General features: G+C 38.1%; 1 protein-coding gene across 3 annotated transcripts in view; it reads left to right on the forward strand.

Moving 5' to 3' along the window:
- Positions 1 to 5,265: 5,265 nt before the first annotated feature.
- ZFYVE9 (zinc finger FYVE-type containing 9) overlaps positions 5,266 to 20,732 on the forward strand; it is a 155,637-nt gene continuing 140,170 nt past the window's right edge. For all 3 annotated transcript variants that reach the window (XM_042248141.2, XM_042248145.2, XM_042248146.2), the window contains exon 1: positions 5,266 to 5,376. The gene's annotated coding sequence lies outside the window, so the exon portion shown is untranslated. The remainder of the gene's footprint in view (positions 5,377 to 20,732) is intronic.

Consider the following 20,732-nt stretch of genomic DNA (forward strand, 5'->3'; position numbering starts at 1 on the left):
GATGCTTTACTGTCTGAGCTACCAGGGAAGCCCGAAGTTGATAGTTGGACTATAAAGAAACCTGAGTGCTGAAGAATTGATGCTCTTGAACTGTGGTGTTCGACAAAACTCTTGAGAGTCCCTTGGACTGCACGGAGATCAAACCAGTCGATCCTAAAGGAAATCAGTCCTCAATATTCATTAGAAGGACTGAGGCTGAAGCTAAAGCTCTAATAGTTTGGCCGCCTAATGCAAAGAACTGACTCATTTGAAAAGACCCTGATGCTCGGCAAGAGTGAAGGTAGGAGCAGAAGGAGAGAGCAGAGGATAAGATGGTTGGATGGTATCAGCGACTCGATGGACATGAGTTTGAGCAAGCTCCGGGAGTTGGTGATGGACAGGGAAGCCTGGCGTGCTAGAGTCCATGGGGTTGCAAAGAATCAGACATGACTGAGCAACTGAACTGAACTGATCCTAATGGTTGTGAAGTGATATCTCATTATGATTTTGATTTGCATTTCCCTGGCAACTAATGACTTGAGCATCTTTTCATGTGCTTATTGGCCATTTCTGTGTCTGCTTTGGAGAAATGTCTTGTCAAATTCTTTGCTGGTTTTTAATTGGGTTATTTGTTTATTTTTTGGCTGTAAGAATTAAAAAAAATAACATACGTGTCTTTATATATTCTGTAAGTCTATTATCACATATGATTTACAAGTATTTTCTCCCATTTTGTGGGTTGTCTTTTTTACTTTCATGATGATATCCTTTGAGGCAGAAAAGTTTTTAAATTTTGATGAAGATTAATTAATGTAGCTTTTTCTTTTGCTACCTGTTCTCTTGGTGTCATATCTAAGAAATCATTGCTGAATCCAAGGTCCTAAAGAGTTGCTTTTGTGTTTCTTTTGAGAGTTTTAGCTCTTAGGGTTTGTCATAGAGGACATTTATCAGGTTGAGTAAGTTCTCTTATAGCTTAAGTTTGTTGGGTGTTCTGGTAAGATTCAGTTCAGTTCAGTCGCTCAGTCGTGTCCAACTGTTTGCAACCCCATGAAATGCAGCACGCCAGGCCTCCCTGTCCATAACTAACTCCCGGAGTTCACTCAAACTCATTTCCATCAAGTCGGTGATGGCATCCAGCCATCTCATCCTCTGTCCTCCCCTTCTCCTCCTGCCTTCAGTCTTAACCAGCATCAGGGTCTTTTCCAATGAGTCAGTTCTTCACATCAGGTGGCCAAAGTATTGGAGTTTCAGCTTCAGCATCAGTCCTTCCAATGAATATTCGGGACTCATTTCCTTTAGGATGGACTGGATGGATCTCCTTGCAGTCCAAGGGACTCTCAAGAGTCTTCTCTAACACTACAGTTCAAAAGCATCAATTCTTTGGCACTCAGCTTACTTTATAGTCCAACTCATACATGACTACTGGAAAAACCATAGCTTTGAATAGATGGACCTTTGTTGGCAAAGTAATGTCTCTGCTTTTTAATGTGCTGTCTAGGTTAGTCATAACTTTCCTTCCAAAGAGCAAGCGTTTTTTAATTTCATGGCTCCAGTCACCATCTGCAGTGATCTTGGAGCCCAGAAAAATAAAATCTGACACTGTTTCCATTGTTTCCCCATCAGTTTGCCATGAAGTCATGGGCCCAGATGCCATAATCTTATTTTCTTAATGTTGAGTTTTAAGCCAACTTTTTCACTCTCCTCTTTCACTTTCATCAAGAGGCTCTTTAGTTCTTCTTTGCTTTCTGCCATAAGGGTGGTGTTATCTGCATTTCTGAGGTTATTGCTATTTCTCCCAACAAACTTTATTCCAACTTGTGCTTCATCCAGTCCAGCATTTCTCATGTTTACTCTGCATATAAGTTTAATAAGCAGGGTGACAATATACAGCTTTGATGTACTCCTTTCCCGATTTTGAAGCAGTCTTTTGTTCCATGTCCAGTTCTAACTGTTGCTTCTTGACCTGCATACAGATTTCTCAGGAGGCAGGTAAGGTGGTCTGGTAGTCCCATCTCTTTAAGAATTTTCCATAGTTTGTTGTGATCCACAGAGTCAGAGGCTTTGGTGTAGTTAGTAAAGCAGAAGTAGATGTTTTTCTGGAACTCTCTTGCTGTTTCAGTGATCCAGTGGATATTGGCAATTTGATCTCTGTTTCCTCTACCTTTTCTAAACCCAGCTTGAATATCTGGAAGTTCATGGTTCACGTACTGTTGAAGCCTGGCTTGGAGAATTTTGAGCATTACTTTGCTAGTGCATGAGATGAGTACAATTGTGGGGTAGTTTGAGCATTCTTTGGCGTTGCCTTTCTTTGGGATTGGAATGAAAACTGACCTTTTCCAATCCTGTGGCCACTGCTGAGTCTTGCAAATTTGCTGTCATTTTGATTGTAGCACTTTCATAGCATCATCTTTTAGGATTTGAAATAGTTCAACTGGAGTTCCATCACCTCCACTAGCTTTGTAGTGATGCTTCCAAAGGCCCACTTGACTTCACATTCCAGGATGTCTGGCTCTAGGTGAGTGATCACACCGTCGTGGCTATCTGGGTCATAAAGATCTTTTTTGTATAGTTCTTCTGTGTATTCTTGCCACCTTTTCTTAATATCTTCTGCTTCTGTTTAGGTCCATACTATTTCTGCCCTTTATTGTGCCCATCTTTGCATGAAATGTTCCCTTGCTATCTCTGATTTTCTTGAAGAGATCTCTAGTCTTTCCCATTCAATTATTTTCCTCTATTTCTTTGCACTGATCATGGAGGAAGGCTTTCTCATCTCTCCTTGCTGTTCTTGGGAACTCTGCATTCAAATGGGTATGTTTTTCCTTTTCTCCTTTGCCTTTAGTTTCTTACGTTATGTTTTGAATTCACCAATAGAATGAGCCCCTGGGAAGCCCCAGGCATCCCGTCTTCCCTTTGTTTGCCTGGACTGCCAGACTGGAGTTCCAGTTTTGTAACTCCTACGGTTGCTACACTGGCAACAAATCAGTAGAGAGAGGCAAGTATTGGTTTGAAAATGTGTGATTGCTTTATTCAGGAGGTTGACAGCCGGGGGAGAAGGCGAACTCTAAAACCAACTCTGAAGATCCTGCTCAGCCATTAAAGATTTTAAAGGGAGAATCATTTGGGGAGGGGGTCAGAGCCTTTATTATCTTCTACCGTGTACAGACTTACCTCTGATTGGTTGGTGATGAGGTAACAGAGTGGTGTTCCAGGAGTCTTGTGTTTAGTGTGAAGTTGCCACCCTCCACCTGTGTGGGGGCTTTAGTTCCTACAGAAGAACTCGAAGGCATTGTTATATATATGTTCCTTGAGGAGGAACCAGGACTGCGCCACGGCTGTACTATCGCTTCCTGACTGCTCCTTTTCCTTCTGCCCTTCCTTCCCGATAAGCAACTGTTTGAATCTGCCCTTTGGAACTCAGGGAAGACCAGGGAGGCTGAATGAAACCTCTTTCCTGCAAACAAGAGATGGGAGACACAGAAAAGATTTGTATCCTGGAGGGCCCCACAGGGTCATGCTCTGTTTCATAATCTTTATTATTTCCTTCCTTCTGCTTGCTTTGGGTTTAGTTTGCCTCCTGCCCCCCTCCTTGTTTTATTTTTAGTTTCTAAAGGTAGAAAGTTACTATTTGTAATTTTACTTTTTTTAAAAAAAAGTAGATGTTTAAAATAGTATAAAATTTCCTCTAAGCATTGCTTTCAGTGTATCCCATAACTTTTGGTATGTTGTATTTGGTTTCTTAAAGTATTTTCATTTCACCTGAAAGTATTTTGTAATATTCCTTGTGATTTATAATTTGACATGTTTGTTTAGTGTGTTGCTTAGTTTTCATATAGTTTTGAATTTCAAAGGAAATTCTACTTTCATTCCATTGTGGTCAGAAAGCATACTTTGTATGATTTCATTCCTTCTTAATGTATTGAGGCTTGTTTTATGGCTTAACCTGGTCTCTCCTAATCATGTGCACTTGGGAAGAATGTATATCCTGCTGTTGTTGGATGGAGTGTTTGTAGAGGTCTTTAGGTCTAATTGGCATACAGCGTTCATGTTTTCTTTTTCTTTACTAATCTTCTCCCTACTCCACAATTGAAAGTGGGGTAGTGAAACATACAACTCTTATTATTGAATTGTCTGTTTCTTACTTCAGTTCTGTCAGTTTATGCTTCATGTATTTTGGCGCTCTGTTGTGAGGTGCCCTAGCTTTAATTCTGCTGCATAATGTGAATTGGATGCTATGTATGTGGACACTTTTGGTAACTCAGTAAACATTATTCCCATTTTATGTACTGTGACCAATAAATGGAATTTGTTTTGATGTGGCTTTGATGCTTAAATGGTTTTGACTAGTAGTAAGTTATTTTGTCTTGGTTTCCCAGGTGGTGCAGTGGTAAAAATTACGCCTGCCAGTGTAGGGGACACAAGAGACGGGTTTGATCCCTGGGTTGGGAAGATCCCTTGGAGAAGGAAATGGCAACCCACTCCAGTATTCTTGCCTGGAAGATTCCATGGGCGGAGGAGCCTGGTGGACTACAGTCCATAGGGTCACAGAATCGGACATGGCTGAGCACCAGAGGTTATTTTGTCTAGGTTACATAAAGATGCACTTGTGTCTGAGAAGACTTAACTTTACTACGGCAGTGGTTCATTTTAAGGGTTTATGTATATGTGAGTCTGAGTGAACTGAAGCAGTTTAAACATGGCAGAGATAAAGTATTTAATAATGACTTTGCCAGTACTGATTTTTTTTTCCTAAACTTTTTATTTAAGTATAGCTGATTTATAGTGTTAAGGTTAGTTCTAGGTATACGGCATAGTGATGCAGTTTCAAAATGTGTGTGTATGTGTATATATATATATATTTGTTTTTCAGATTCTCTCCATTATGGGTTATTATAAGATAGTAAATTTATTTCTCTGTTGTATATAGTAGGTTCTTTTTATCTGTTTTATATATTGCAGTGTATATCTGTTAATCTCAAGCTTCTAATTTATCCTTCCTGCTCCTTACCCTTTTGGTAACCATAAGTTTGTTTTCTATGTCTGTGAGTCTATTTCTGTTTTATAAATAAATTAACTTGTATCATTTTTTGATTCCATATATGTGATTTCATGTGATATTTATCTTTCTCTGTCTGATTAGCCAGTATTAATTTTTAGTGAGAATAGAGGGCAGATGATAGTGTAATGTTCCTGACTATCTCTAGAATAATTTGAGTCAGTACCCATTATTATTAAACTACTAAGAGTATCTACTTTTTATACAACCAGGTCCTAAAGTATATCTGGCTTTGGAGGAAGAAGGAAATAGAAAAGTATCCTTGATGTTACATCTTTTGACATAAGTGGTATCAAATGAGCAAATTGAAACCCAGAGCTTTATTAACTTGATGAAGGTCACTGGTAGGTGCTCTTTTCATTTTCTATTCTCTTAGTCTTTCCTTCAACAAATATGCCAGGCTGTGGAGATGCAGCTATGACCCAGTCAGACATGAATGATCCTTGCTCTTATGAATTGTCTGGTGGGATTCTTTTAGTGTAGTCTTTGAGTCCTATTTCATATAGTAGTGACATAGAATTGTAGAATACTTTATAAAATATTTCTGCATTTTAATCTAATTTTATAACTCTTATTGCAGTCTTGTGACCCAGGTGGGTTAGATATAGTATTGCTGTTATTCCCATTTGAAAACTTAAGGAAACTGAGACTTAGGGATATTTAGGTGATGTAGTAAATGGCTGAGTTAATATGCAGACCCAGATCGTCTGGCTCCAGGGATCCTGCACTTCTTCCATTATGCCATTGTCTCACTGTTTCACATGAGACTACAAGCCTAGATCACCAAGAGTGATATTCCGGAAAATAATCAGCCTCACAGCATTTAGCAAAGCAGAGAGCTCTGTCAGGCAGGGCATGTGGGACGAGGAATCAGGAGACCCAAACGACTGTGTCTAGTGCGCTGGTCTGGACTTATTTCTAAATAACGCATTGAGAAGGAATAATTTGGAGGGAAACTAAAGCTTGAGACACATTGCACGGACGTGGTCTCAGCAGCACCTACGTGGGCTCACAGCATAGTAACTGCCAGGGACATTTTTTTTTTCCTAGAACAAAGACTTGAAACAGATGGTGAATTCAAGAAGTGACCTAAACAACACCAGAGTCCTAAACAACAGCTCCATACAGAGCTTCTACAGCTGCAAATCAGAGTCTAATCTTTATATGAGGAAGGGATTGTTTGTTTTTCATTGATTACCTCAGCTGCTATCACACAGGTTCAGAGATAGCAGTCTCTTCAGTAAAAACAATTGAGTACTTCCTCTGTGTAAAAACACTGTTAGGTATTGTGGGAGTGATACCAACATAGGTATGATGCCATCCTTGCCCACAAGGAGCTTGTAACCTAGTAAGGAGATTTTGCATTCATTCAAACAATATGTGTTTATCCAGAGTCCATTATGTGTCAGGCCCTGTACCACATGTTAAGGAAACAAGAGTAGATAAGATAGAAACCATCCCTTTGCCTTTAGCTTTTACTTTCCATTGCCTGAAGAGTATTCCTTACCTTCTTCCCCTGAATCTAAGCACTCAGAAATCTTTTTAGAGAGCAGAACATGAAATTCTCTTAGCAGGACAGTAGTCAGCACTGCTATTCTTGTAACTTGGCCACAAATAGAACCCCACAGTTGTGGGTCAGAGCTTAGGCATCATGCTATGAAATATTTGCATCTCATCTAGTGTCACATTAAGAAGAGTGCAAAACATCCTGATAGAAGAAACGGATAAGAGATCTGAACAGATCACAGAATAGAAAGTAAAAAAGATAAAATGTATGTCAGTCTTATCGATAATCAGAGAAATGGTGATTAAATAGTAAAATGATATTTTCACCTCTCTCATTGGCAAGAAAGTTGGTTAGAGCAAATTTAAGTAATAATTACAAGACAACTTTATTGAATACTTTCTCTGTGGCAGGCACAACAGTCTTTACAATAATCCTAGTGAGGTGGGTACTATTATTATTATTGTTTTATTGTTAAGGTACTTGAGGCACAAGGATAGAGAAACTTGTCCAAGGTCAGACATTCAGTACTTACTAAGCCCAAATTTGAATTCAGGCAACCTATATCTAGAGCCTGTACTCTTTTTTTTTTAAAATTTATTTTAATTGGAGGATAATTGTTTTACAATGTTGTATTGGCTTCTGCTGTACAACAGTGTGAATCAGCCATAAATATACATTTGAGCCCTCCCTCTTTCTAGAGCCTGAATTCTTAATCACCAAAGTGGTGCCTTTGTCTGAATTGGTTACCATTATGCTGTATGCTCAGCCTAAAAAAGGTCTTAACTATTTGTTGAATGAATTCTTAAAATGAAAATGTATTAGGCATATCATTTTTAGGGTAGTTTATGAATAGCGAAGAAGACACATACTAATAACTCAATAATCCTATTTCTTAATATGTATCTTAAAAAAAACATGTGTGTAAGGAGGCACTTACATGGCAGCATTCTTGGTACTTGTTGAAAAATAGAAAATGTAAATGCTCATCAGTACTGTAAATAACTACTAACATAACTAATGTATCAGTTCAGTTCAGTCGCTCAGTCGTGTCCGACTCCTTGCGACCCCGTGAATCGCAGCACGCCAGGCCTCCCTGTCCATCACCAACTCCCGGAGTTCACTAAGACTCACGTCCATCGAGTCGGTGATGCCATCCAGCCATCTCATCCTCTGTCGTCCCCTTCTCCTCCTGCCCCAAATCCCTCCCAGCATCAGAGTCTTTTCCAATGAGTCAACTCTTCGCATGAGGTGGCCAAAGTACTGGAGCCTCAGCTTTAGCATCATTCCTTGCAAAGAAATCCCAGGGCTGATCTCCTTCAGAATGGACTGGTTGGATCTCCTTGCAGTCCATGGGGCTCTCAAGAGTCTTCTCCAACACCACAGTTCAAAAGCATCAATTCTTCGGCACTCAGCCTTGTTCACTAATGTATAGCTCTATATAATTATTAAACATTTAAATAAGCTATGATATAGGAATATTTAAAAATTCTATATGCATAGATAAATAAATGAAGTATGATGTGGAAAGTTATATAGGATTTATTTTGGAATGAGAAAAGCAAGTTACAGAACTTTTACTGCCAAAATAGATTCTAGACAATGAAAGAGTGAAACAAAAATAGCCATGAAAATAGCAGGGAAAACATATGTTAACATTTTTATAATATTGGAATGAGAAAGGCTTTTCTAAGCATGATGTGAAATGTAAAAACCATAAAGGAAACTGATGAATTTGATTACAAAAAAATGGATGACTTCCAAGTAGAAAAAAAAGAATAAGCATTAAACTGGAATAGAGATCCTAATAAAGTGGATGAACAAGAGCCTATTATACAGAGTGAAGTTAGTTATAAAAAAACCAAATATCATATATTAATGCATCTAGAAATATGGAACTGATGAACCTGTCTGCAGGGCAATATTGGAGATGCAGACAGAGAACAGACTTGTAGACACAGTGAGGGAAGAAGAGGGGGGATGAACTGACACAATAGCATTGAAATATATACATTACCATGTGTAAAACTAGAAAGCCTGTAGAAATTTGCTGTGTGACATAGGAAGCTCAAATCTGGTGCTCTGTGACAACCTCTAGGGGTGAGATGGGGTAGGAGGTGTAATGGAGGTTCAAGAAGGAGAGGACATATGTATACTTATGGCTGATTTGTATTGCTATATAGCAGAAACCAATGCAATATTGTAAAGCAGTTATCCTCCAATTAAAGATAAATTTAAATAAAAACAACTCCAAACATTGTGTGTGTGTCTGTGTGTATATATTGGAGAAGGCAATGGCAACCCACTCCAGTACTCTTGCCTGGAAAATCCCAAGGATGGAGGAGCCTGGTGGCTTAATATATATATGTGTGTGTGTGTGTGTGTGTGTGTGTCTGTGTGTGTGTGTGTGTCTGTGTGTCTGTGTGTGTCTGTGTGTGTGTGTGTGTAGGCTTCCCTGGTGGCTCAGATGGTAAGGAATCTACCAGTAATGTGGGAGACCCAGGTTAGGTCCTTGGGTCAGGAAGATCTGGAGGAGGAAATGCCTACCCACTCCTATATTCTTGCCTGGAGAATCCCGTGGATAGAGGAGCCCGCCAGGCCTCTGGGGTTGCGAAAAGTCGGACATGACTGAGTGACTAACCCAACCTATATATATATATGCCTATATGTAGACAAAAAAGCCAATAAGCATATGATAGATAAATAGATGTTCAGCTTTTACTCATAATTAAAAATACAAGTTAGAAGGATGTCCCTGGTAGTCCAGTTGTTGAGAGTCTGCTTTCTCTGGTCTGGGAGGATTCCACATGCCACAGGGCAACTGAGCCTGTAAGCTGCAGCTGCTGAAACCCACATCCCTAGAGCCTGTGCTCTGCAACAAGAAAAGCCATCACAGCAAGAACCCTATACTCGCACACTAGAGAAAGCCCACAGGTAGCAAAAAAGACCCAGTGCAGCCAGAAATAAAAAATTAATAAAAAATACTAAGTGAGATATCAGGTTCCATTGCTTCTACTGTGAAATTGGTAAAGATGGGTAATAATAATGATGAACTTATAGAAAGAATTTTACACAGAAATAGAAATAAGCACAGCATGTTTGGAAATTTTGGCAACATTTATTAAAATTCAGTCTGTGTAATACTTTTGTCTAAAATTCCACTTGTAGGGATTTATTGCATATTGAGGTGTAAATGTATGTGTACAAAGATATTCATTATATTGTATATAGTTATAAAAATATGAAGACAATCTAGATGTATGTTGAAAGGGATGAGAGTTAAATTGTAATACATGTAATGGAGTGCTGTTCAGCTGTTTTAAGACTGTGGCAAACCCAGGTGTATACACATGCCCCATTTTACACTGCTTTGTATAGTGCTGATTGATTCTAATGCTACATTAAATAACCTTTGTGTGAATATAACAGTAGGCATGTGTATATTTTAAAAGTCCATTATAGTTACCCATTGATGTATATCTCTTTTTCCTTGCTCTGCTCTCATTACTATCACCTGTATTGGGAGCATTAAGTAATTCAGACATACTATGATCTAGTATTTAGATGTTGTTAAACTAGAGTTTCTTTTATTAGCAAAAAGAATAAGGACAACTTATAGCTCATGAGAGCATTTTTATACTTCAAATACTTCTAAATGCCAAAAAACAAGTGAAAGAGGAATGTTGTTTCCAAATGTATACATAACTAGTGGCTAAGACTCTGAGTTATGAAACCAGGATGCCTGGGTTCAAATCCTGGCTTTGTTACTGTGTATGACTTTGTGCAAGTTATTTAGCTTTTTTTGCCTCCATTTCCTCATTATTCGTCCAACAAATATTTGAGTGCTTTCTGTATGCCAGACACTATTTTGGATGCCAATGATAAAACAAGGAGGATTAAGACAAATTCTCTACCTTCCTGTGGTATGTGTACATTCTGAGGGACTTAATTCTATACCTTAGTATTTAGTGTTCATAAGAGGATTAAGGGTTTAATACCTCTAAATCACTTGTAATAATGTCTGGTACATAGTAAGTGGACAATAAATAATATTACTGTTGTTCTTCCCTCCCAAATAAATAGGTACATGGAATGTAATTTATTAACTATTTTATGAAAATTTTTGTTAAATAAAATAACATTCAAGGATATATAAAACACTATTTCAGTATATCCTTAAATTTTCCATATGCATGTTGCTCACATACATTTTTAGTCACTGAACTCTAGCCTGACAGATGGTGCTGTCCACTACCGGCCACTGAACTTTACCATATACCATATACCTTGTTGCAAAAGCTCTTAGCCCAAGAGTGTTCTCCTACTCTATTTTGAGTGTACTCAATGTTGAAGTGCAAAATTTTCAGTAGTTCTTCTAAGGAGTCTTGATGGAAATGCTACAAAATCAAGAGAGTAAAGATCAAAAAGCTATTAACATTGGTAAATTGAAGGTCATCATAAATATCAATGAAGCCTGGGATGATTAATAATTGTATAGCATCTAGTAGGAGAAATTATATGCTGTATTTATTGTGAATATACAAAATTTCAGCATATAATCTTTTTGTTGTTGTTCAGTGGCTCAGTTGTGTCCGACTTTGCGACTTCATGGACTAACAGCATGCCAGGCTTCCCTGTCCTTCCCTGTCTCCTGGATCTTGCTCAAACTCATGTCCTTTGAGTTGGTGGTGCCATCCAGCCATCTCATCCTCAGTCGTCCCCTTCTCCTCCTACCCTTCAGTCTTTCACAGCATCAGGGTCTTTTCTGAGTTGGCTCTTGGCATCAGGTGGCCAAAGTATTGGAGCTTCAGCTTCAGCATCAGTCCTTCCAGTAGGTATTCAGGGTTGATTTCCTTTAGGATTGACTGGTTTGATCTCCTTGCAGTCTAAGGGACTCTCAATAGTCTTCTCGACACTATAGTTCAAGAGCATGGATTCTTTGGCACTCAGCCTTCTTTATGATCCAATTCTCACATCCATACAAGACTACTGGAAAAACTGTAGGTTTGACTATATGGACCTTTGTTGGCAAAGTAATGCCTCTGCATTTTAATATGCTGTCTAGGTTTGTCATTGCTTTTCTTCCAAGGAGCAAGCGTCTTTTAATTTCATGGCTGCAGTCACCATTTGCAGTGATTTTGGAGCCCAAGAAAATAAAATCTGTCACTGTTCCCATTGTTTCCCCATCTATTTGCCGTGAAGTGATGGGACTTAATGCCATGATCTTAGTTTTTTCAGTACTGAGTTTTAAGCCAGCTTTTTCACTCTCCTCTTTCACCTTCACCGAGAGACTCTTTAGTTCCTCTTTGCTTTCTGCCATAAGGGTGGTGTCATGTGCATATCTGAGGTTATTGATATTTCTCCTGGCAATCTTGATTCCAGCTCATGCTTTATCCAGCCCAGAATTTTGCATGATGTACTCTGCATATAAGAGGCTTCCTTGGTGGCTCAGACGGTAAAGCGTCTGCCTACAATGCAGGAGACCCGGGTTCGATCCTTGGGTTGGGAAGATCCTCTGGAGAAGGAAATGGCAACCCACTCCAGTATCCATCCCATGGATGGAGGAGCGTGGTAGGCTACAGTACATGGGGTTGCAGAGAGTCAGACACGACTGAGCGACTTCAGTTTCAGTTTCACTCTGCATATAAGTTAAATAAGCAGGGTGACAGTATACAGCCTTGATGTACTCCTATCCTGATTTTGAACCAGCCGTCGTTCCTAGTGTGGTTCTAACTGTTGCTTCTTGACCTGCATACAGGTTTCTCAGGAGACAAGTAAGGTAGTCTGGTATTCCCATCTGTTTAAGAATTTTCCACAGTTTGTTGTGATCCACACAAAGGCTTCAACATAGTCAATGAAGCAGAAGTAGATGTTTTTCTGGAACTCTCTTGCTGTTTCTATGATCCAGCTGATGTTGACAATTTGATCTCTGGTTCCTCTGCCTTTTCTAAATCCAGCTTGACCATCTGGAAGTTCTCAGTTCACGTACTGTTGAAGCCTAGCTTGGAGAATTTTGAGCATTACTTTGCTAACATGTGAGATGAGTACAATTTTGTGGTAGTTTGAACATTCTTTGGCATTGCCTTTCTTTGGGATTGGAATGAGCACTGACCTTTTCCGGTCCTGTGGCTACTGCTGAGTTTTCTAGATTTGCTGGCATATTGAGTGCAGCACTTTCACAGCATCATCTTTTAGGATTTGACATAGCTCAGTTGGAATTCCATCACCTCCACTAGCTTTGTTCATAGTGATGCTTCCTAAGGCCCACTTGACTTCACTCTCCAAGATGTCTGGCTCTAGGTGAGTGATCACACCATCATGGTTATCCAGGTCATTAAGATCTTTTTTGTATAGTTCTTCTGTGTATTCTTGTCACCTCTTCTTAACATCTTCTGCTTCTGATAGGTCCATACTGTTTCTCTCCTTTATTGTGCCCATCTTTGCATGAAATGTCCCCTTGGTATCTCTAATTTTCTTAAAGAAATCTCTAGTCTTTCCTATACTATTGTTTTCGTTTATTTCTTTGCATTGTTTACTTAGGAAGGCTTTCTTATCTCTCCTTGCTATTCGTTGGAACTCTACATTCAGGTGGGTGTATCTTTCCTTTTCTCCTTTGCCTTTCTCATCTCTTCTTTTCTCAGCTATTTGTAAGGCCTCCTCAGACAACCATTTTGCCTTTTGCATTTCTTTTTCTTGGGGATGGTTTTGATCACCACCTCCTGTATATTTTTATAAACCCCGTCCGTAGTTCTTCATGTACTCTATCAGATCTAATCCCTTGAATCTATTTGTCACTTCCACTGTATAATCGTAAGGGATTTGATTTAGGTCATACCTGAATGGCCTGGTGAATCATACTTGAATCATAGAACAAGTATTTATTTATTTATTGTCTTCTCTCTATTATGTTAAATCCTATCAGTTCTTTAGTGAACTACATAGTCATGGAACCTACCTTCATATAGCTGATATTTCACAGTGTTACAGAAATAATTATAGGGTTATGAGAGAATAATGCAGGAGACCTAGTCTGAGGAGTCAAAGGAGATCTTCCTTGTGGAACTGAGATTTAATCAGAGACCTGAAGGTTGAGTGAGTTTTTATTAGCCAGGAGAGAGTTATAAGAAATGAGTGGGAAACAGTAAAGCAAGGAGAAGGGATAGCACCAAAAAGAACCAGAGGTGGAAAGGATATAATACTCTTAAAGAACAGGAAGATGTCAATGTGGATGGAGAGAAGTAAATGGAAGGGGATGTGGCAAAAGAATAAGCTGCAGAGTTAGGCAAGGATTAAATTATGCAGACCTTATAAAGTCAGAGTAAGGAGTTTTGATATTATTGTAAGTGCAACAAGAAACCATTGAAGAATTTCAAGTTGAAGAATCACTTGATTAAATTATATTTAATTTAATTGATATTTAATTGAGGTATAATTGATGTATAACATTTTATTAGTTTCAGTATACAGTATAATGATTGGATATCTGTATGTGAAATGATCACCACAATAAGCCAAGTTAACATGTAATTGAAAAAAACTTTTGATTAAGCACTTTTAAGTTCTGCTGTCTAACAGCTTTCAAATATGCAGTATAGTAATATTAACTATAGTCACTATGGTGTACATTATGTCCCATGATATTTATTTTATAACTGGAAGTTTGTACCTTTTGATTCCTTCTCCCCTTTCACCACTCGCGATCCAATTTTCTGAGTTTGATATTTTGTTTTTTTAAATTCTGCATTTAAGTGAGATCATATAGTGTTTATCTTTCTCTGACTGATTTCACTTAGCAAAATGCTCTCAAGGTCCGTCCATGTTGGTGTAAATGGCAAGATTTCTTTATGTCTGAATAATATGCCATTGTCTATACTACATTTTCTTTATCTGTTTATTCATTGGCTACTTGGATTATTTCCCGATAGCTCTATTTTTAATTTTTTGAGCAACCTCCGTACTGTTTTCTGTGGTGGCTGCACCAATTTATGTCACCACCAACAGTGCGCAGGGTTCGCTTTTCTCCAAGTCCTTGCCAACAGTTATCATCTCTTGTCTTTTTGATAGTAGCCATTCTTACAGGTGTGAGGTGCTATCACTGTGGTTTTGATTTGTATTTCTTTGATAATTTGTCATATTAAGCACCTTTCCATGTACTTGTTGGCTGTAAATATGTCATCTTTGGGAAAATGTCTATTCAGACCTCTGTCCATTTTTAAATCAGATTTTTGTTTTTTTGCTATTGAGTTGCATGAATTCTTTATTTATTTTGAATATTAAACCCCTGTTAGATATATGGTTTATAGGTATTTTCTCCGTTTTTTACAAGCATTTTCATTTTTTGATGATTCCCTTTGCTATGCAGAAACTTTGTGGTTTGATTTAGTCCCAGTTGTTTATTTCTGCCTTCGTTCTATTGTTTTAGAGTCAGATCCAAAAAAATCATCATCAAAGCAAATGTCAAGGAGTCTACTGTTTTTCTTGTAGGAATTTTATGATTTCAGGTTTTACTATTCAAGTCTTTAATCCATTTTGAGTTAATTTTAATATATACTGTAAGAATAGTTATATTCTTTTGCCCATAGCTGTCCAACTTTCCCTATATTATTTATAAGAGAGATTATCCTTTCCCTGTTGTATATTCTTGTATCCTTTGTTATATTAATTGACTATATATTATATGCATTTATATATATGGGATTTATTTCTGAGCACTATTTCTGTTCCATTGACCTATGTGTGTTTTTGTGCCAATACCATACTGCTTTGATTACTATAGCTTTGTAATATAATTTGAGTATGATGCCTCCAGCTTTTTAATTCTTTATCACAATTGCTTTGGCTATTTGGGATCTTTTGAGGTTCCATCCAGATTTTAGGATTGTTTGTTCTATTTCTGTGAAAAATGTTGTTGGAATTTTGGTATTGATTGCTTTGGATCTGTAGAATGCTTTGAGTAGTATGTAAATTTAAACAATATTGATTCTTGTAATCCATGAGCACAGACTATCTTTCTGCTTGTTTATGTCTTCCTCAACTTCTTTAACCAGTGTCTTAGAGTTCTCAGTTACAAATCATTCATCTCCTCGGTTAAACTTATTCCTAGGTATTTTAATCTTTTTTATGCAATTGTGAGTGGAATTGTGTTCTTAATTTCTCTTTCTGATAGTTTATTAGTGTATAGAAATGCAACAAATTTTTGTATATTGATTTTGTATTTTTCAACTTTACTGAATTTATTTATTAGTTCTAAGTTTTTTGCTGAAGTCTTTAGGATTTTCTATACTGTATATAATATAATGTCATCTGCAAACAGTGGCAGTTTTACTTTTTCCTTTCCAATTTTGATGCTTTTTATTTCTTTTTATTGCCTGATTGTTCTGGCTAGGCTTTCCAATATTATGTTGAATAAAAGTGGTGAAAGTTAACATCTTTGTCTTGTTTCTGATCTTAAAGGAAAACTCTGCTCTTCACCACTAGGTATGATATTAGCTATGCACTTGTTATGTATGGCCTTTAATTATGTTGAGGAATGTTCCCTCTATTCCCACTTCTTTGAGATTTTTTATTATGAATAGGTATTGAGTTTTGTCAGATGGTTTTTTGCATCTCTTGAGATGATTATATGATTTTTATCCTTCATTTTGCTAGCATGGTATATATCACCTTGATTTGCAGGTGTTGAACCCATCCTTGCATCCCTAGAATAAATCCCACTTAATTGTAGTGTATGACCCTTTTAATATATCATTGAATTTGTTTGCTAATATTTTGTTGAGGATTTTTGCATCTGTGTTTATCAGGGATGTTTGTCTGTAATTTTCTTTTCTTCTGATGTGTGGTCTGGTTTTGGTATCAGAGTAATTCTGGCCTTGTAAAAGACATTTCCTCCTTTTCTGTTTTTTCAAAGAGCTTGAGAAGGGTTGGTATTAATTGGTATTATTAATTAATTTGGTGTTAATTCTTCTTTAAATATGGCTGACATTGGACTTTGTTGTTGGGAATATTGTTATTAATGATCTTCTTACTAGTAATCGCTCCATTTGGATTTTGTATGTCTTCATGATTTAGTCTCATAAAGTTGTATGATTCTAGTAATTTGTTCATTTTTTTCTAGGTTGTTTAATTTGCCGGTGTATAATTGTATATAGTTGGCTGTTTAGATTCTTTTTATTTTTGTGATATGTTGTTATGTATCCTCTTTCATTTCTGATTTTATTTATCTGAGTCCACGTTTTTTCTTGGTGAGTCTAGCTTAAAGTTTATGTTTTCAAAAACCTGGCTTTAGCTTCATTGATGTTTTCTATGGTCTTGTAGTGTCTATTTCATTTATTTTCACTCTAATCTTTCTTATTTCCTTCCATTTACTAACTGTGGGCTATTTCTGTTCTTCTTTTCCTATTTTCCTAGGAAAGTGTAAAGTTAGATTGTTTATTTGAGATTTTTCTTAGTTTTAGGTAGGCGTTTATGGTTATAAACTTCCCTCTTTGAAATGTTTTTTCTGCATCCCATTAATTTTGGCATATTGTATTTCCATTTTCATTTTTCTTAAGGTATTTTTAAAAGATATTTTTAAAGCTGTCTTTTGATTTCCTTGTTGGCCCCTAATTAGACCTTTTTAAAAGATTACTTTAGGTGCTGAGTGAAGGGTGGATTGGGGGAAGTGACAAAGGTACTATGAGATGATCATTTAAGAGATTATTTCTGTAATCCAATTATGGTATAATAGTGGCTTGGACCAAAGTAGTGGTTGTTGACAGAGAAAGTGTATTTTTATCAATTTTAGGACATGATTGAATGTTGATGATGACCATCACGGAGAGGGAGAGATGGAGAATGACTATGTCCTGAGCATCTGGGTAATTGATAATGTAGGGAACAGAGAAGAAACAGCACTGATTATTACGAGAAGTCAGTTCAGTTCAGTTCAGTTGCTCAGTTGTGTCCGACTCTTTGCAATCCCCATGAATTGCAGTGCGCCAGGCCTCCCTGTCCACCACCAATCCCTGGAGTTCATTCAAACTCACGTCCATTGAGTTGGTGATACCATCCAGCCATCTTATCCTCTGTCATCCCCTTCTCCTCCTGCCCCCAATCCCTCCCAGCATCAGAGTCTTTTCCAATGAGTCAACTCTTCACATGAGGTGGCCAAAGTACTGGAGTTTCAGCTTTAGCATCATTCCTTCCAAAGAACACCCAGGGCTGATCTCCTTTCGAATGGACGGGTTGGATCTCCTTGCAGTCCAAGGGACTCTCAAGAGTCTTCTCTAACACCACAGTTCAAAAGCATCAATTCTTAGGCACTCAGCTTTTTTCACAGTCAAACTCTTGCATCCATACGTGATCACTGGAGAAACCATAGCCCTGACTAGACAGACCTTAGTCGGCAAAGTAATGACTCTGCTTTTGAATATGCTATCTAGGTTGGTCATAACCTTTCTTCCAAGGAGTAAGCGTCTTTTAATTTCATGGCTGCAGTCACTATCTGCAGTGATTTTGGAGCCCCAAAAGAGGCTTGACACTGTTAAAGTTTGACACTGTTTCCACTGTTTCCCCATCTATTTCCCTTGAAGTGATGGGACCAGATGCCATGATCTTCGTTTTCTGAATGTTAAGCTTTAAGCCAGCTTTTTCACTCTCCACTTTCACTTTCATCAAGAGGCTTTTTAGCTCCTCTTCGCTTTCTGCCATAAGGGTGGTGTCATCTGCATATCTGAGGTTATTGATATTTCTCCCGGCAATCTTGATTCCAGCTTGTGCTTCTTCCAGCTCAGCATTTCTCATGATGTACTCTGCATAGAAGTTAAATAAGCAGGGTGACAGTAGGTGTGCATATTAAGTTTGAGATGTCTGTGAGACACAAAGACTTAAATAGGCACTTGTATATATAGATTTAGAACCCAGAAAAGAGGTCTGAAGTAGAGAAAAGGAAATTAGGACTTGTTAACAGATAGTGTCTGAGGCAATTGTAGTAGAATTCTCTTGGAAAAGAATATAAATCAAGAAAGAAGAGGGCTAAATATAGAACTTTGAGGAATTCCAACATTTTGTTGTTTAGTTGCTAAGTCATTTCTGACTCTTTTGTGGCCCCATGGACTGTAGCTCACCAGGCTCCTCTATCCTTGGGATTTTCTAGTCAAGAATATTGGAGTGGGTTGCTATTCCTTCTCCAGGGGATCTTCCTGACCCAAAGATCGAACCTGTGTCTCTTGCATTGGCAGGCAGATTCTTTACCACTGAGACACCAGGGAAAGCTCCATTTCAACATTTAAGATTGGGTAAAGGTGAAGGAGTCAGGGATGAAAGTGTGAGGGAGATATCAAAGAAGTAGGAGAAAAAAAATTTTAGTGCCACATAAGTCATGGAAGAATGGTTTCATAAAGAAGAGGGATGTGATCTACTATAGTTGAGGGTTGCTATATTGTCACCCTGCTTATTTAATTTATATGCAGAGTACATCATGAGAAACACTGGGCTGGAAGAAGCACAAGCTGGAATCAAGATTGCCGGGAGAAATATCAGTAACCTCAGATATGCAGGTGACACCACCCCTATGGCAGAAAGTGAAGAGGAACTAAAATGCCTCTTGATGAAAGTAAAAGAGGAGAGTGAAAAAGTTGGCTTAAAGCTCAACATTCAGAAAATGAAGATCATGGCATCTGGTCCCATCACTTCATGGGAAATAGATGGGGAAACAGTGGAAACAGTGTCAGACTTTATTTTTGGGGGGCTCCAAAATCACTGCAGATGGTGATTGCAGCCATGAAATTAAAAGATGCTTACTCCTTGGAAGAAAAGTTATGACCAACCTAGATAGCATATTCAAAAGCAGAGCCATTACTTTGCTAACAAAGGTCCGTCTAGTTAAGGCTATGGTTTTCCAGTAGTCATGTATGGATATGAGATTTGGACTGTGAAAAAAGCTTAGCGCCAAAGAATTGATGCTTTTGAACTGTGATGTTGGAAGAAGACTCTTGAGAGTCCCATGGACTGCAAGGAGATCCACCCAGTCCATCCTAAAGGAGATCAGCCCTGGGTGTTCATTGGAAGGACTGATGCTGAGGCTTAAACTCTAATACTTTGGCCACTTCATATGAAGAGTTGACACACTGGAAAAGATACCGATGCTGGGAAGGACTAGGAGCAGGAGGAGAAGGGGATGACAGAGGATGAGATGGCTGGATGACATCACCAACTCGATGGTCATGAGTTTGGGTGAATTCTGGGAATTGGTGATGGACAGGGAGGTCTGGCGTGCTGCAATCCATGGGGTCGCAAAGAATCGGACACTACTGAGAGACTGAACTGAACTGAACTGAAGATGGGAAAAGAAGCAGGAAAAGAGTGGGGCATGCATGCCAGGTGAAGGGGAGACATTGAGAGTAGACAAGTCTTTGAGGAAATAGCTCTCCTGGGACTTCCCTTGCTGTCCAGTGGTTAAGATTCTGTGCTCCCAATGCAGGGGACATGGGTTTGATTCCTGGTCAGGAAACTAAGATCCTGTATGCCACATGGGAAGAACAAAAAAAAAAAAAAAAAAAAAAAACCCGATGAAAATAGTCCTTTTGAGTGTGAAGGGTAACTATTTGAAATTCGAGTTATGGTCAAATATCTAAATGGAGGAGGATTGTGTGTCGGGTAGATGAAGCAGCTGTGGCCCTGGAATTTGAGTGAGAGGTGAGGGTTAGAGAAATCGGAGAGTCATTCCTATGGGGATGGTAGTTGAAGGCTTTAGAAGAAAAGGGGGCCAAAAATAAAACTGGAAGATCATCTGTAGTTAGAGATTTTCTTTGCATTGTTATTAAATAATGTTGTAGTGTTCCTGGTACAAGTAATTTGAGCATGGGCTTGTTTCCTCCAACTATTATCCAAAGGTTTGGCTGATACAGTTAGATTTTGCTCTTCTTTAATTTGACATTGTTAAAATTAAGATACAGTGCTCTAAATTGTTCCCCTTCAAGGTTGTCAAGACAGGTACAACATAGGATCTCATTACAACATAGGATCTCATTTTACTGCAGATGTTAGGGTAAAAATTTTATGAACCTACCTGTTTGACTAGGTTTTCAATAGTTGGTAGTTTGTACGTAAAATATATAACTTGTTGTGACTAGATTAATGGTGAGTCATAACCGTTACACAAACTCTTGTTATTACTTCTGGTACGTACAATTTGTGCTGTACAAATTATATGTTCCT

The sequence above is a fragment of the Ovis aries genome, chromosome 1 (genome assembly GCF_016772045.2).
Source record: "Ovis aries strain OAR_USU_Benz2616 breed Rambouillet chromosome 1, ARS-UI_Ramb_v3.0, whole genome shotgun sequence".
Taxonomy (NCBI): Eukaryota; Metazoa; Chordata; class Mammalia; order Artiodactyla; family Bovidae; genus Ovis; species Ovis aries.